This window comes from Myotis myotis, unplaced genomic scaffold (assembly GCF_014108235.1).
Source record: "Myotis myotis isolate mMyoMyo1 unplaced genomic scaffold, mMyoMyo1.p scaffold_m19_p_2, whole genome shotgun sequence".
Lineage (NCBI taxonomy): Eukaryota > Metazoa > Chordata > Mammalia > Chiroptera > Vespertilionidae > Myotis > Myotis myotis.
The window spans coordinates 146,324,395-146,342,080 of record NW_023416324.1 but is presented as its reverse complement, the minus strand read 5'-3'; positions in this window follow the sequence as shown (position 1 = coordinate 146,342,080).

Here is a 17,686-nt window from a genome sequence, read left to right as displayed (position 1 = left end):
TATTGCCTCAGTGGGCTCCTAGCAGACACTGGCCAGGTCAAGGTGTGAAACCTGTGGCACAGAAGAAGCAAACCGCAGCTGTCTATATTGTATAGGGTCTTACCAGTTGCCCTGCTTAGAGTTGCAGTAGCCCCTTAGAAATAAGCTTCAATTGAGTTCCTATGAAATGTTATATAGGAGGTCCTTTCTTAGGACTATTACTGCAATCTTGAATATGATCATATTGCAAAAAAAAATAGATATCATAAAATATATACAGTCTCTAGGCTCTATTTTATCTGCCATACCTAAATATGCCTGCTAATGTTTCCTACTGATGTTCCCCTGCATTGTGTAAGCCCAGGGTCCTCAAGACTTAGCACCTACATGAAATGGACCCTATGAAGTCCTTCTGGTTATCCATGTCTACCATGAACCTAAATTCTTACTATAGTTGCTATTGTTTTGGCTTAAATAAGTGTTTTACTTTCCTGGTTGTGATATATGCTTATATAATTCTAGTATTCTACTTTCTTATGCTATCTTGCATTTTTCCTGACTTATTTGTCCCCTTATAAGCAGGCAGTAACTTGAGCAGTCATCCCTCATCCCCCAAAAATAAGGAATAAAGGACAAAAAGGGCTGATTTGTAACTGTAGACCAGCTCAAATTGGTCCTATTCTGTTTAACAAGACCTTGAACTAAAGTTTACACCACTTACAATTAAAACTTGTGAGCCTTTTACTACTACTACTCCTTAGTAATCCACCTGAAACCCCTGGATTGGTAAGACAGATTTGAGCTTTGCTTCCTGCCTTCTTGCTAGTCAACTTGGAAACAATATTCCTCTCATTCTTCAAAAGCTAGTGATACAGTCTTGGCTTCCATGTGTGTTGTGACAGCAAGCCCTTGCTTAGTAACACTACAAGCCCCTCCTAAATTGTAACTCCTTCCTCCTCCTGGCTCTGTAGTTCTCCACTCCACTCTTCTCTGTCTTCTGCAGTGCTTATCCAAATGAGCCTCCTTGGATGGAACAAGACCTTTCTTCTGTCTAGGACAAAGGAGGAAATGGAATCCCCTCAGAGTTACAGACACAGGGTTGAGAAGGTGGGTGGCATGGTCTAACAGAAACACTAGAGGCTATGTTCTACATTCAATTTATCATTAACTGATTCTGGGCAAGTAGTAAGCCTTTCTAGTTTTCTATTTTCCTATATTTAACATAGAGAAAGCAGTGTCAAATATAGCAGCTTTGATCCTTATGACTGGGATGAAAATGATAAAAAATGACGTAAACATGAGACTGAAATGATAAAAATGTCACAATTTAGAATTATCTAAAAGGTAATTCTTGGCAAAGTATTCTTGGAAAGTAGGTTTTTTGAATGAGTCAGTCAAATGAAAGATATCTCGACCCTAAAAACACAGCAGTATTTCCTGCACTGTTGAGTTGTGTGACTCCTCAGCATCCTTGAAGGAAAGGACTGTGTTATCCTTGTATCTTTTCCTCCTCCCATAGCATTAAATTAATGCTTTGAGTTGAAAGACATGAAAATGATGCCCATTTGATCTGTGAAGTAGGTGAAGGGATGTCATGGCACAGGAGTGTCTGGCCTGGGTAGGGTGGTGACATTCACTGACATAGGAACCACCTGAGCTACTTATGGCTGTCTGCATCAAAATAACTAAAGGGAAGTTGGAAATCTAGGTTTGGAGCTCAAAAAACAAATACAGATTTGAGCCACGTCTTTGACATTCTCTTTCCCCTCTTCATATCTGAAAGACATGTATCTCCTAAACTGCAAGGGAATTTTCTTGATTTTTAGGGTGTGACAGTGTTTGATACTGCTGATTTGTCTCTCCTTGAAAATTTCCCTTTGGCTTCCAGTATACCTCCCTGAGCTACTTAGGGCTATCTGCATTGAAATACCTAATGGGAAGTTGGAGATCTAGGTTTAGAGTTCAGAAAACAAATACAGACTTTAGTCATCAGGAAAGCCACGAGTGAACCTTGTAGAATATAAAGGCTATATAAATGCCATTAAACTAAGGGTTTTAAATGTGTGGGGAAATTCCTATGAATAAAAGAGACATTCAGAAGAAACTAACATGCCCATGATTTTTTGAGATTTCAGTGAGTAAATCTCCTTGTAGCTTTCACAAAAATAAAATAATTTAATGGAAAAAAAATTTTTTCTAGAATTTTATAAGATGGTTTCATACAGTACATATTCTTTTGTGTCTGACTTATTGCACTCAGAATTATTTTGGTTAATAATCTATTGTGTGCATATACAATACTTAAACTGTTGACAGACATTGGGTTGTTTCCAAATAGAGCTGCTAGGGACATTTGCTTGGTAGCCCAGTTTCTTTCTTTCTGAGATTTGGGATTCAGGAGAACAGAGCTTCACTTCACTGAGTAGTAAATAGAAAAATCAGATCAGCTCAAGGAAACTTCCTTGAGAGCAAGCGCTTGGCACTAAGAGGTTATGTGATTTGGCCGCGTCAGCTGCTGATGTGCTCCTGACAGCCTGCCTTGGCTTTGGCCGGCATCGTGTTCCCTGACTAAGTGAATCATGTCAGGAGTCTTAGACATGTCAGGTGTAGTGTGGAACACAGTGGCTGATTTATGGGTTCCTTGAAAGACGCACTCAGCCTCCTAATAGGTCGGATGTGATGTGACGGGATTATACTGCCAGTGTTCCCTGAGCCCCGACCCCAGGGTCTGCTTGCTTCCTAGCCTTTGAAGCTCAGGAGCATTATACTTAAAATTTTATAAACCATTTTTTGTTCTCCTGCCCTCAACCACACATCTAGGCCAAATTCCTATTTTAAAAGTTTTGCCAACACACATTATCTGTTTTCTTTCACACCAATTCAAGCTGCTGCAATTGCGTCTACTTTCAAATTTGGCCTGCCTGCTCTTCTCTGAGGCATTAGCATAAGACTGACAAGCTAACAGAGGGCAAAAATTGATTGCAGAGGTTTGGGTATTGAATATGGGTTGTGTTTTGGCTTGTTTACAAGTATGCTATAAGCTGTAAGAGTAAACTGGGAATATTGGTCAATTATTTTCTAAAGCTTCATGGGGTTTATAAGCTGTTTAATCAGTGGTTTTCTCACTGCAGATATGCTCCTGGTGTCTGAAAAGCCCTCTGACTTCCACTTCTGCTGTCATGGAGAAGTTGCCGTGGAGAGCTCGGATGGTGCTTAAGAATCACCAGCCACAGATGTAAGGCTTGTTAGTTATCTAAGCCAAGTCTGGTAACAACAATGAGAAATGAAAGAGAGTCTTAGATCTCCATTCTTCTGAAGGGCCCTGAAGGTGCAGAGTGGAAGGAGGCCCTCCCGGGCTGCTGTCCCAAGTTTAATTATTTATTGTAAAAGTGCACATTGTGTGTATGGTAACTTTGGGACAAATAGAAAAGTAGGAAGATGTTTCAACTAAATGGCAACAGCCATTTAAAAAAAAAAATATTTTATTGATTTTTTACAGAGAGGAAGGGAGAGGGATAGAGAGTTAGAAACATCGATGAGAGAGAAACATCGATCAGCTGCCTCCTGCACGCCCCCTACTGGGGATGTGCCCACAACCAAGGTACATGCCCTTGACCGGAATCGAACCTGGGACCCTTCAGTCCGCAGGCCGACGCTTCATCCACTGAGCCAAACCGGTTAGGGCAACAGCCATTTTTTTTTATATGGTGTTGCTATCTTTTATTTTTAATCAAAAGATCATAAGCATTACATATATATATATATATGTGTGTGTGTGTGTGTATATATATATATATTTGGTATATAAAGTTTACTTTTTCAGTTACTGTTATAAACATATAAACATTTTCAGTGTTATTAGAAACTCTTCATAACCATTCACATGGGTACTTAATATTTTATCAGGCAGTTGTCCTGTAGTTTTTTAGCCATTCTCCCACTGTTAGACAAGGTTTTTCATTTGTTTGCTTTTGTACTGTGGTGAATATCTTTGTAAGTAAATGCTTGTCTGTATGTCAGATTCACTTTATGCTCGATTCCTAAAAGTGAAATTACTAGGTAAGGATTGTAATGTAATATGAAATATAGACTATATTTTTTATAGCCTGTTTATATATACTCTAAATTCACCACTGGAAAGAGTGTACCAATCTCCCCCTTCCTAGAGAAGAAGATAGAAACTGGTACACATCTTACCAGGTGCAGTGGCTTCTTTGGATACAGTTCTTTGGTGACATGGTTTTTCTTAAAATTTTCTTTCAACAGCCTTTGAAATGTATCAGTTCTGGAATGAAGTTTGGAGAACATATGGAATCCCAGAAATAATCATCCCATCAGATATGGAGCTATTTTTTGCCATAACCATGAAAAGCAAAATAATTTACCTCATATAGCTAGTAAAGGATCGATTGCTGGAAGGGAGAGGAGAGACACAGGGCATATGGGAAAATTTGAAAACTACAGGAAACTAAATAAGCCAAATCTGTCGTCTTCCTAATTCTTTTGAAGGGATAAGTGGGTATGGGGGACCAAATGCCAACAGGGCCAATTTGCATTGCTTTGCACAAAGCTGTCACATGTCATGTCAGGGCTATGGGGATCTGTCTTACTCCCTTCTGAAGCCCATAGCTCACCCCACGGAGTGTAGGGAAGTGTGACATACGGGGGATGCGGGGTGCGGTGCTCACTGAAGCCCTTAGGCAAATGAAGTCATCACCATCTCTTTCTCTTTTTACAGCAAGGCATGGACATATTGGGCATTCTTCCTGAAGAGAAGTATGGATCCTATAAACTCACTGAAGCCATCATTCAGTTGGGAAACATGAAATTTAAACAGACCCAGAGAAGAGCGAGTAGAAGCAGATGGCACAGAAAGTAAGACTTTCTTTGAAGACATGACATTCTCTTCAAACCCTTACCCCAGGCCTACTTCCCTTGCCTTGCAGTTGACCTCCTCTCTTGGTATTTGGAAAGATGTTGAAATTAATCAGCAATCTCTCTCAATTGCTTGACTTCAAAATTATTCTCTTGACTACCAATCTGATGTAGAATCCTTATACCTCAGAATAAAGAGCATCCCTTAATTAGTTATTGGGGATGCAGTAAATTTGCCAAACTTGGGTGATCCAGGATTGAGTAGAACATTCCCTGCCTTCAGCACATAGACTATCAAGAAAAATAGAGAAGGGGACAGACAAATTACTGTAAGAGAGTGATGGCGAACCTTTTGAGCTCAGCGTGTCAGCATTTTGAAAAACCCTAACTTAACTCTGGTGCTGTGTTACATATAGAAATTTTTTGATATTTGCAACCACAGTAAAACAAAGATTTCTATTTTTGATATTTATTATATATATTTAAATGCCATTTAACAAAGAAAAATCAACCAAAAAAATGAGTTCGCGTGTCACCTCTGACACGCGTGTCATAGGTTCGCCATCACTGCCATCAAATGTAGTAAGTGGCTTCATGGAGGTGTGAACAAAGGTCTTTAAAATCCCAGAGGCAGAGTCTTCAGTGGACAGAGACCACAATGGCCTCATTTCCCTTTGTTTTTTATTCATATTTTAAAAAATCTATAGTCTTGCCTGATTACCAACAAGATTGGAGGCATTTTACAATGAAAGATCTGTCTAGAATAGTCATTAAAATAGAAAATCACAATTATGAAAGGAAGAAAGCAGAGTTGTTATAATTATTATATTTAATATTAAACTTTCTGGCAACTAAAACAAAAAGAGAAAACTAGAAAACTCATTCAAATTCCTCCAAAAATACTTTTTAATAAATTTTACATAACATAAAGTTTGCTGTTTTGATATTTTTTAAGTTTAAGGCCATTTTACAGGTTAGTGGCATTTAGTACCTTCACAGTTTGTGCAACCATCACCACTGTTCATCTCCAGAAATTTTTCATCATCCCAAACTGAAACTACCTATTAAACAATAACTCCCTCTTTCCCCTTCCCCTGACTCCTGGCAACCACCGTTCTACTTTGTGTCTCTATGAATTCGACTATTCTGGGTACCTCATGGAAGTGGAGTCATACAATATTTGTTCTTTTATGTCTGGCTTATTTCCTTTAGCATAATGTTTTAAGATTCATCCGTATTGCATGTGTCAGAATTGAATTCATTTTTAAGTGTGAATAATATTCGATTATAAACCACTTTGGTTTATCTGTTCATCCACTGACAGGCACTTGAGATACTTCCACTTTTCACTACTGTGAAGGGATTTATTCCCAATTCAAACTTTCATTATACTTGATTTCTTTATCTCTTCTGCAGTTGTTTTACTGACTTGCTTGATATTTTTGCTCATGGATTTAAAGTCATTGATGCTGAGGATTTTTGTCTTGCTTAGCTTTCTTCTCAGGCCATGCACATAGCAAATGCTCAGTAAACTTAATGAAATGTGAGTAGCTCAGAAACCATATGCCAACCCTTCAAAAAGACCATTGAATGTCATTATCATAACCCTCTTTCAGATTTGCCTGGTGTGGACTGACAAAACTGGATTTTGTTTTGCTTTTTTAAAAAAACCAGGCTGTTTACACATGAGACTGAACTGGGGTAAAATTTTTAAAGTTGGAAAGAATTGCCTTTTGTTCTTCTCTACCATTTTATCTGTTTTTAGGTGAAGTCAGACTTTGTTCTCTCCATCTTTTTGACTTCCAAATGTACTTACCACACCCAATTACCGTTCTCTAGAAAGTACTCGTCAAAGTTGGCTCTATATCTGAATTACCTGGGGAGTTTTAAAATTCTGAAGTTCAGGCGCTGGAAGCCAATTCTAGCATGTCATAATTTCAAGAGTTTCATCAAAAGGTTGATGGAACTTGGGGACTCAACAAGGGCCGAGTCACATATGTTGTCACCTGTTAGGAATGGCTGAAGGCATTTCCCCAAACCTGAAAAGGGATGATTGCTTGGCTGCCAGACAGCTCAGAGCATCTTAATCTATGTTATTGCCTCCTACTGGTCAAACACCTGAACAGCTAGCTGTAGGCGATTCCCCCAAATCTGACAATGGACTCTGTATCCAGCGGTTCTCAGCCTGTGGGTCGCGACCATTGGAAAACACATATAGCATATCAGGTATTTACATTACGATTCATAACAGTAGCAAAATTACAGTTATGAAGTAGCAACAAAAATAATTTTATGGTTGGGGGTCACCACAACATGAGGAACTGTATTAAAGGGTCGCGGCATTAGGAAGGTTGAGAACCACTGCATAAAACCTGACCCTTTGAAGTGTATATCTCTGTCTCACCTCAGGACAATTTATGTTAATAAAAAGCATGGGGTCCTGAGATGAGATTTTAGCTCCTCTTAGCTAGGCTCCTCTGTCTTTCAAAATTATATTTTGTCTCTGGACACTTTAATTTACACACTCCAGATTTCCTGAACCCTTCTAATGCTGGAACAAGAGCACCAACATTCAGGCCTCACCCAGATCAAAGAAAACCAATCTCCAGGGTGGGTGCAGTCATCAGTGCTTGTTTTTGCAACTTGCCAGGTGAAGGTTGAGGTTAAGTGGAGGTTGAGGACCATTGTAGTAAGGACTCTGATCTCCAGTATTTATGTGTATCACTTGGAGAATGTGATAAAAATAAGCCCAGACCCCAACCTCCTCAGCGAGCTAATCTTTTGTTTCTGCATTAGTTCTGATCCACACCAATGTTTGAAAACCCCTGCTCTACCTACCTGTTACCCCTCTCACCTAGTCTCAGGCAGCCTAATTAAAGCCCTGGGATTATTCATAAGGTGCTGAAGGAATGGTGTTTATTGATGGAGATTTCAGAAAGCCTTTTTCAGGACCACATCAGGTCACGTGATGAAAATGTGTTTACAGACATCGATGGCTATGTTTGCAATATTTCTGAATGTCAGATGGACATTTATTCACAGATTTCAAGTATTTTCATCTTGCTTGAAAACTAAATTTTTAGTGCAAATGAAGTGATTTATTTTTTGGAATATGGTGACCACTATTATTTTCTGTCAAAAAAAAAAAAAAAAGATGGAGAACATGAGGGATGTGTAGTGTACAGCTATGGGGTAGACCCAAAGCTTGCCAGTGCTCTGTCTGCTGATACCTGATTGCTTTGGAGTGGGTGAGAAGTAATTCTGTAATGTTGGCTGCTATTTCTTTTAGGTGGGATACTGTAGAAAAAAAAAAGTGTGTGTTTTTTTTTGTTAATGGATAAAAATAGACTCAAAGGACTGTTCTTAGCACTAGAAAAAGGATGTATGAATTTGAGACTATTATCCTATTTAATAAAAGGCTGATATGCAAATCAACCAAACAGCAAATGACTGGTCGCTATGACACACACTGACCACCAGGAGCAAGACACTCAATGCAGGAGTTGCCCCCTGGTGGTCAGTGCGCTCTCCCTGTGGGAGTGCACCAGAAACCGGGCTGACGGCTGGCTAGCACAGTGGCAGTGGCGGGAGCCTCTCTTGCCTCCACTGCAGTGCTAAGGATGTCCAACTGACAGCTTAGTCCTGCTCTCCATGGGAAGCTGTCAGTCGGACATCCTCTGAGGGTTTCCGGACTGCGAAAGGGCACAGGCGGGGCTGAGGAATCCCGTCCTCCCCTCCCCCCATGTACAACATCCCCCCAGTGCACAAATGTTGTGCACTGGGCCCCTACTTACATATAATGTCCATCTGAATGCTTCCAAAGCTTAGAAAACCAGACTCCTGGCTTTTTTTTCCTGGACAGAGTTGCTTGTTTTTCACATAGTCGGTTACTGTTCATCTCCGCTTAGATTCACCAGGCACATTGAATTTCCCCCTTTCTCTTAATTATTTTCATGTTGGTTTAGATGGTCTCTTGAGTTTAAATAGCCTATGACTGACCCACTGGATTCCTAACTTGAAATAATCAAGCTATTGTCTCCCAATGTGGCACACTTAGCAGGACCATCTCAGCATAGGTGGGCATGTATGCTCTAGTTTTGATTTTTCCATTTATTTTCCCAGTCTTTACATTTGCAAAGGTTTCATAGCAACTGAGTACCTAGGCCCATGGTTGGAAAACCGCAGCTCGCGAGCCACATGTGGCTCTTTGGTCCCTTGAGTGTGGCTCTTCCACAAAATACCACGTGCCAGTGCGCACGTACAGTGCGATTGAAACTTCATGGCCCATGTGCAGAAGTCAGTATTTTGTGGAAGAGCCGGTATTTTGTGGAAGAGCCACACTCAAGGGGCCAAAGAGCCGCATGTAGCTCGTGAGCTGCGGTTTGCTGAGCCGCAGTTTGCTGACCACTGACGTAGGCCATTATCACTGACATAGAGTGGGTGTGTAGCTTGCAGAAATGTATTATAATATGTATTGATTTTAGTTAACAAGCAAAGCAAACATATCAAGCCTTATAAGCCTTTGTGAACATTTTAAAAGCGCATAAAAAGGAAATGGATATTGTTAGTCATGGCACACGCCTCTCTAAGTGTGTGTGTGTGTGTGTGTGTGTGTGTGTGTGTGTGTGTGTGTTTTACTTCCCCCCGTTTGTGGTTATTGCTCAGGAAACTTTGCACTTTTTAGTGAAGTAAGGAAAGACTGTATTTCCTTCTATAAGACTTTATTTCACACAGTGGCTACATCAAATATACTAGTGTATCTCATGATTCATTTAAAATGGGAGACATGGCAGAGATATTTCAGATGAGATATTCCTTTTGTTTGATAACTGAAGAAATCTACAGTTTGAAACATGCTTGAAATGCTTTGCCTGTGGCATTCTTTTGTGTTAAGCTCATTTTTTTAACACCTGACATGATGTGTGCCTATTTACTTTTCCTTCTGATAACACTCTTCTCCACTTATTTACTTAGAAAATGGAAACTTTCATTATAAAAGTGCGATTGCATGGATTGCAATTATTCTTGTTGGGCAGCAGAGGGCACTATGGTACAAACAGAGACGTCACAGGAAAAGAAAGGTTTTTGATAGATACTGGGCAAGTGTCCTGGCTTCTGTTGATTGGTGGTTGTCTTGAATTATCAAGTTACAAGTGCCTATTTTATTGAAAGAATGTATAAATATATACATAGAAGGGAAAAATAGGTAAATAATAAGGATGGAATACTTCATGTCCTTCAGAAAAATATCTCTTTTTAGAAAGAGCCAAGATCAAGAAATATATTCTTTTTAAAATTAAACCATAATTCACAGACACCAAAATTCACCCTTTTAAAATATACAGTTTAGTGAGATTTAGTGTATTCATAGGTTGTATAGTCATCACCAAAAAGAAACCCTGCACCCCTGACTAGTTATCCCCCATTCCCTTCTCTCCTTGGCCTCTGACAATCACAAACCTACCTTTTGTCTCCATGGATTTGCCTATTCTGGACACGTTATATGAATGGAATCACATAATATGTGGCCTTTTGTGTCTAGCTGTTTCCATATAGCATGATGATTTCAAGTTTCATTCATGCCATACCATGCATCAATACTTCAATGTTTTTCATGGCTGAAATTATATTTGATTGTACTGATATACAGACTATGTTTATCCATTCATCAGTTGATGAACATTTGTCCTCCCCCCCCCAACTTTTTGACTATTATGAATAATGCTGCCAGGAACATTTGTGTATAATTTTTTGGTGTGAACATATGTGTTCATTTCTATTGGGTATATAACTTAGAGGTAGAATTTCTGGGTCTTGAGAACTCTGTTTGACTTTTTTTTTTTAAAAAATTTTTTTTTTTTATTGCTTAAAGTATTACAAAGGGTATTACATATGTGTTCATTTTATCCCCCTGCCCTAGACAGTCCCCTAGCCTCCCCTATCCCCCAATGTCTTATGTCCACTGGTTATGCTTATATGCATGCATACAAGTCCTTTAGTTGATCTCTTACCCCCCTACCTCCTGTCCCGCAACCCTCCCCGGCCTTCCTGCTGCAGTTTGACAATCTGTTTGAGGCAGCTCTGCCTCTGTATCTATTATTGTTCAAAAGTTTATAATGGTCTCTATTATCCATGAATGAGTGAGACCATGTGGTATTTTTCCTTCATTGACTGGCTTATTTCACTTAGCATAATGCTCTCCAGTTCCATCCATGACGTTGCAAATGGTAAGAATTCCTTCCTTTTTAGAGCAGCATAGTATTCCATCGTGTAGATGTACCACAGTTTTCTAATCCATTCATCTACTGATGGGCACTTAGGCTGTTTCCAGATCTTAGCTATGGTGAATTGTGCTGCTATGAACATAGGGGTGCATATATCCTTTCTGATTGGTGTTTCTGGTTTCTTGGGATATATTCCTAGAAGTGGGATCACAGGGTCAAATGGGAGTTCCATTTTCAGTTTTTTGAGGAAACTCCATACTGTCTTCCATAGTGGCTGCACCAGTCTGCATTCCCACCAGCAGTGCACAAGTGTTCCTTTTTCTCCACATCCTCTCCAGCACTTGTCGTTTGTTGATTTGTTGATGATAGCCAGTCTGACAGGTGTGAGATGGTACCTCATTGTTGTTTTGATTTGCATCTCTCGGATGATTAGTGAATTTGAGCATGTTTTCATATGTCTCTTGGCTTTCTGAATGTCCTCTTTTGAAAGGTGTCTATTTAGGTCCTTTGCCCATTTTTTGATTGGATTGTTTATCTTCCTTTTGTTAAGTTGTATGAGTTCCCTATAAATTTTGGAGATTAGGCCCTTATCAGATATGACATTGGCAAATATGTTTTCCCACACAGTGGGTTTTCTCGTTGTTTTGTTGATGGTTTCTTTTGCTGTGCAGAAGCTTTTTATTTTGATGTAGTCCCATTTGTTCATTTTCTCTTTTGTTTCAAGTGCCCTAGGAGCTGTATCAGTGAAGAAATTGCTTCGGCATATGTCTGAGATCTTGTTGCCTTTGGATTCTTCTAGAATTTTTATGGTTTCCTGTCGTACATTTAAGTCCTTTATCCATTTTGAGTTTATTTTTGTGTATGGTGTGAGTTGGTGGTCTAGTTTCATTTTATTGCATATATCTGTCCAATTTTCCCAACACCATTTATTGAAGAGACTATCTTGGCTCCATTGTATGTTCTTGCCTCCTTTGTCAAATATTAATTGAGCATATTGGTTCGGGCCGATTTCTGGGCTCTCTATTCTATTCCATTGATCTATATGCCTATTCTTGTGCCAGTACCAGGCAGTTTTGAGAACAGTGGCTTTGTAATACAACTTGATATCTGGTATTGAGATCCCACCTACTTTGGTCTTTTTCAGGTTTGCAGCAGCTATTCGGGGTCTTTTTTTATTCCAGATGAACTTTTGGAGAGTTCGTTCTAGATCTCTGAAGTATGCCATTGGTATTTTAATGGGAAGTGCGTTGAATTTATAGATTGCTTTGGGTAGTATGGACATTTGAATGATGTTGATCCTACCAATCCATGAACACGGTATGTTCTTCCATCTGTTTATGTCTTCCTCTATATCTTTCTTCAACGTCCTGTAGTTTTCTGAGTAGAGGTCTTTTACCTCTTTAGTTAAGTTTATTCCTAGGTAGCTTAATTTTTTTGGTGCGATGGTAAACGGGATTGTTTTTATAATCTCTCTTTCTGAAAGTTCACTATTGGTGTATAGAAATGCCTCGGATTTCTTGGGGTTAATTTTGTATCCTGCTACATTGCCAAATTCATGTATTAAGTCCAGTAGCTTTTTGATGGAGTCTCTAGGGTTTTGTATGTATAATATCATGTCGTCTGCAAATAAGGACAGTTTTACTTCCTCTTTTCCAATTTGGATGCCTTTTATTTCTTCTTCTTGCCGAATTGCAATGGCTAACACTTCCAGTACTATGTTGAACAGGAGTGGTGAGAGGGGGCATCCCTGTCTTGTTCCTGTTCTTAGGGGAAATGGTGTTAGTTTTTGTCCATTGAGTATGATGTTGGCTGTGGGCCTGTCATATATGGCTTTTATTATGTTGAGGTGTGATCCTTCTACTCCCACCTTGCTGAGAGCTTTTATCAAAAATGGGTGTTGAATTTTGTCAAATGCTTTTTCTGCATCAATTGATATGACCATGTGGTTTTTTTCTTTCAATTTGTTTATGTGATGTATCACGTTTATTGATTTGCGGATATTGTACCATCCTTGCATCCCTGGGATAAATCCTACTTGGTCATGGTGTATGATCTTTCTGATGTACTGCTGGATCCGATTTGCTAAGATTTTGTTGAGGATTTTGGCATCTATGTTCATGAGGGATATTGGCCTGTAATTCTCTTTCATTGTGTTGTCTTTACCTGGTTTTGGTATTAGGGTGATGCTGGCTTCATAGAATGAGCTTGGAAGTGTTCCTTCCTCTTGAATTTTTTGTAGTAGTCTGAGGAGGATAGGTTTTAGCTCTTCCTTGAATGTTTGGTAAAACTCCCCTGTGAAGCCGTCTGGTCCTGGGCTTTTGTTTGCTGGAAGCTTTTTGATGACTGCTTCAATTTCTTCCATACTTATTGGCCTGTTGAGATTTTTAGATTCTTCCTGATTGAGTTTTGGAATGTTGTATTTTTCTAGGAATTTGTCCATTTCCTCCAGGTTGTCTAGTTTGTTGGAGTAGAGCTGTCCATAGTATTTTTTAACAATCATTTGTATTTCTGTGGGGTCTGTTGTTATTTCGCCTCTATCGTTTCTGATTTTGTTTATTTGGGTCCTCTCTCTTTGCTTCTTGGTGAGCATGGCTAGAGGTTTGTCAATCTTGTTTATCCTTTCAAAGAACCAGCTCTTGGTTTCATTGATTTTCTGTATTGTTATTTTGGTCTCTATGTCATTTATTTCTGCTCTAATCTTTATTATCTCCTTCCTTCTGCTCACTCTGGGGTTTTCTTGTTGCTCTCTTTCTAATTCTTTGAGTTGTAGAGTTAGATGATTTACTACCATTTTTTCTTGTTTTTTGAGATAGGCCTGTAGAGCTATAAACTTCCCTCTCAGGACTGCTTTCATTGTGTCCCATAGGTTTTGGATTGTTGTGTTTTCATTGTCATTAGTTTCCAGGATGTTTCGAATTTCTTCTTTGATTTCATTGGTAACCCAATCAATATTTAATAGCATGCTATTCAGCTTCCAGGTGTTTGAGTATTTTGGGTTGTTTTTATTGTAGTTTATTTCTAATATTATGCCATCGTGGTCTGCGAAGACGCTTTTTATGATTTCAATTTTCTTGAATTTGGGGATACTTTGCTTGTGACCCAATATATGGTCTATTTTTGAATATGTCTTATGAGCATTTGAGTAGAATGTATATTCCCTGGCTTTCGGGTGAAGTGTTCTGAAGATGTCTATTAAGTCCATCTGATCTAGTGAGTCATTTAGGATTGCTGTATCTTTGCTGATTGTTTGTCTAGAGGACTTATCCAGTGCTGTCAGTGGTGTATTAAAGTCCCCTACTATGATTGTATTGTTGTCGATCTCTCCTTTGATATCTTCCAGGAGTTTTTTTATGAATTTGGGTGCTCCTGCATTGGGTGCATATATGTTTACCAGGATTATATCTTCTTGTTGTATTGATCCCTTTAGTATTATGAAGTGGGCTTCCTTATCTCTTGTTAGGGCCTTCACTTTGAGGTCTATTTTGTCCGATATAAGTATTGCTACGCCAGCTTTCTTTTCCTTTCCATTTGCCTGAAAGATATTTTTCCATCCCTTCACTTTCAGTCTGTGTGAGTCCCTTCTAATGAGGTGGGTTTCTTGTAGACAGCAGATGTATGGGTCATGTTTTTTTTATCCATTCAGCCACTCGGTGTCTTTTGTTTGGAGCATTTAGTCCGTTTACGTTTAAAGTTATTATTGAAAGGTAGTTGTTTGTAGGCATTTCTGTTTTTGTGTGGCTGTTTTCTTTCTGAGCTTTTTATTTCTTACTTTTATACCAGTCCCTTTAGCATTCCTTGCATTGCTGGCTTGGTGGTGATAAACTCCCTTAGCCTTTTTTTGTCTGTGAAGCTTCTTATTTCCCCTTCAAGTTTGAATGATAGCCTTGCTGGATAGAGTATTCTTGGATTCAGTCCTTTGCTTTGCATCACTTTGTAAATTTCCGTCCATTCTTTTCTGGCCTGATGTGTTTCTGTTGAGAAATCATTTGACAATCTAATGGGAGATCCCTTGTATGTAACTTTCTGTCTCTCTCTTGCAGCCTGTAAGATTCTCTCTTTGTCCTGAACATTTGCCATGGTAATTATGATGTGTCTTGGTGTGGGTCTTTTTGGGTTCACCTTGTTTGGGACTCTCTGGGCTTGTGTGACTTTTTTCTTCCCCACCTCAGGGAAGTTTTCTGATATTATTTCTTCTAATAGGTTTTCTAATCCTTGTTCATCCTTCTGTTGTTCTGGTACCCCTATTATTCATATGTTGTTTCGTTTCATGTTGTCCCAAAGCTCCCTTAGGCTCTCCTCCTGTCTTTTCATTTTTTTCTCCAATTGCAGTACATTTTGGGTGTGTTTTGCTTCCTTGTCTTCTAATTCACTAATTCGGTCCTCTGCTTCTCCTAGTCTACTGTTGATACTTTCAATGGAGTTTTTCATTGCAGCTATATCACTCTTCATTTCTTCTTGGGTCTTACTTAAGTTGTTGATTTTTTCATCTGTTTCTTCTAGCTTCTTCCATATGTTATCGATTTTTTCATCTGTTTCTTCTTGCTTCTTTCAGAGGTTGTCGATTTTTTCCTCCATCCGGTTTATGCACTCTAGGACCCTTATTCTGAATTCTTTTTCTGTCATGTTGCATGCCTCTGTATTACTTAGCTGCTTTTCTGGAGAGTCCTCCTTCTCTTTCCTTTGGGGGTTTCTTTGTCTACCCATGTTTGATCTCACTGACATATCTAGACGTTGAGTCGTTCAGTGGCTGCTCCCTTGGTGGCAGTGACTCCTTGGTCTGCGGTTGCTCTTCGGGCAGTTGCGGTAGCAGCTGCTCTTCAGTTGGCAGCAGCTCCTCTGGTGGGTGCTGTTCACAGCTGTGGTGGCTCTTCTGGCTGGTGGGGCGTGGTTTCATGTACAGCTGCTGTTCCTCAGCAGAGGGTGTGGTGCTCAGGAGGTTGCTGTTGCTTGGATCTGCTGTGTTGATTTAAAGGCACAAAATACAACACAACAAGGCACCACGTACCAGGCACTATACACAAATATATTCACGATATTAATAACCCCAAATAAAGGTGACCACCTGAATTGAGAGAATTAGGGGATAAGGAAGAAGGAAGAGAAAAAGATAAAAGAGAAAAAAGAAAAGAAAAGTAGGGACCAAAAAAAGGAGTGCAAAAATGAAATTGGGAAAAAGGAGGGGGGAAAATAAAAGTGAGAAAAGAAAAGAAAAGAAAAGAAAAAAAAAAGAGCGAAAAGAGAGAATGAAGTGGAAGAGGGAAGAGACTTTTTTATATGAGGAGAATACTCCTATAGAACAGCCATTAATCCCAACAAATTCCAGCAACAGCTCCCTGGAGATGAATGCAAACTAGAAACAACCAATAATATAACGATGAAAATAGAATGGAGAACACTAATCCCAAAATAAAATAAAGAGAAAATAAAATGGCACTTTAAAAAAAAAATGGTAAAATGGTAGCAGTAATAATACTGGTTAAAAATAAGAAGGTAGTAATTAAAAGGGTAAAATCAGGTGATGGAAAAAAGAAGAAAAAAAAAAGAAGAAAAGAAAAAAAAAAAAGAAAAAAAATTGGTTTCTTAGTTAAAAGGTGAAAAAAGAAAAAAAATATTGCAGTAGTGAAGGTCCTTCGGTTCTTCTATTCTTCAGTGTGGCTCACCTTAGACCTGCCAGGTATTCAGGAGAGTGTTGAGTTTCCTTGCGATACACTGTTCCTCTGTGTTGTAAACCACAGTCCTTATTTTAAAGCAAGCCGCATTTGTTTCCCAGACTGCCTTATTTTGTGTTTAGCAAAGAGTCAGTTTGTGGGTCAGTCTCTGGGTGGCAGTGTTCTGGGGTTGGCCTCTGAGGCTATAGGGCCTCTCTGTCCAGTGGAAGTTCACTGCCCAGAGCTGGCTGCGTAAGAGTTACCAGTGCTGTGTTGTTGCTGGGATTGAAAATCCCTCTATAGGCCAGACCCTGTTAACTCCCAGGGACTGATCAGGTTATTTTAATCCTTGATCTCCTACAGGGTGGAATCTGGGTGTGGCTGTGCTCCTTGCCTGGGGGCTGGGGGGAGGAGTCTCACTCTCCAGAGAGAATGGCTGCCTCAGTCCTGGGCTCAGGGGTGTCTCAGCACTCAATTCGCTGCCACCTCTCCAGGCCCCCCTTGTCTCCTCAGCCTCTCCCCAGATTCCACTCCTCCGCACACTCTCCCTCTCTTCAGCACAGGTGAGTGTCTGTATCCGAAATGTCCCATGAACAGGATTCAGTGAAAACAAACAAACAAACGCCGGCCGCGGAAACGGGGAAGGCTTGGTTTCTGTAAGCTTCTTCTCTTACCGGGACTGCATGGTCTGGTCAGCTCTTCAGGCTGCCCCCTTTAGGCTCAGTCCTCCGTGATCACAGAACCCAGCTCTCAATTCCCCCGGCGACGCCAGGGATCCCGCGGTTCTCCTTTCCCCCATTAGGGGCTGTGCCTGTCCCAAGGGACGCGGCTGTCTGCCACTCGGTCTCCCTCCGACTCTCTGGGCCCAGAGGTCTGGCAAACTTTCCTGCCCAAATCCCTGGTTTTTCTACCTTTCCAGGGGAGTTCTGCTCTTCCAGGCTGCAAACCGTCTCACCAGCT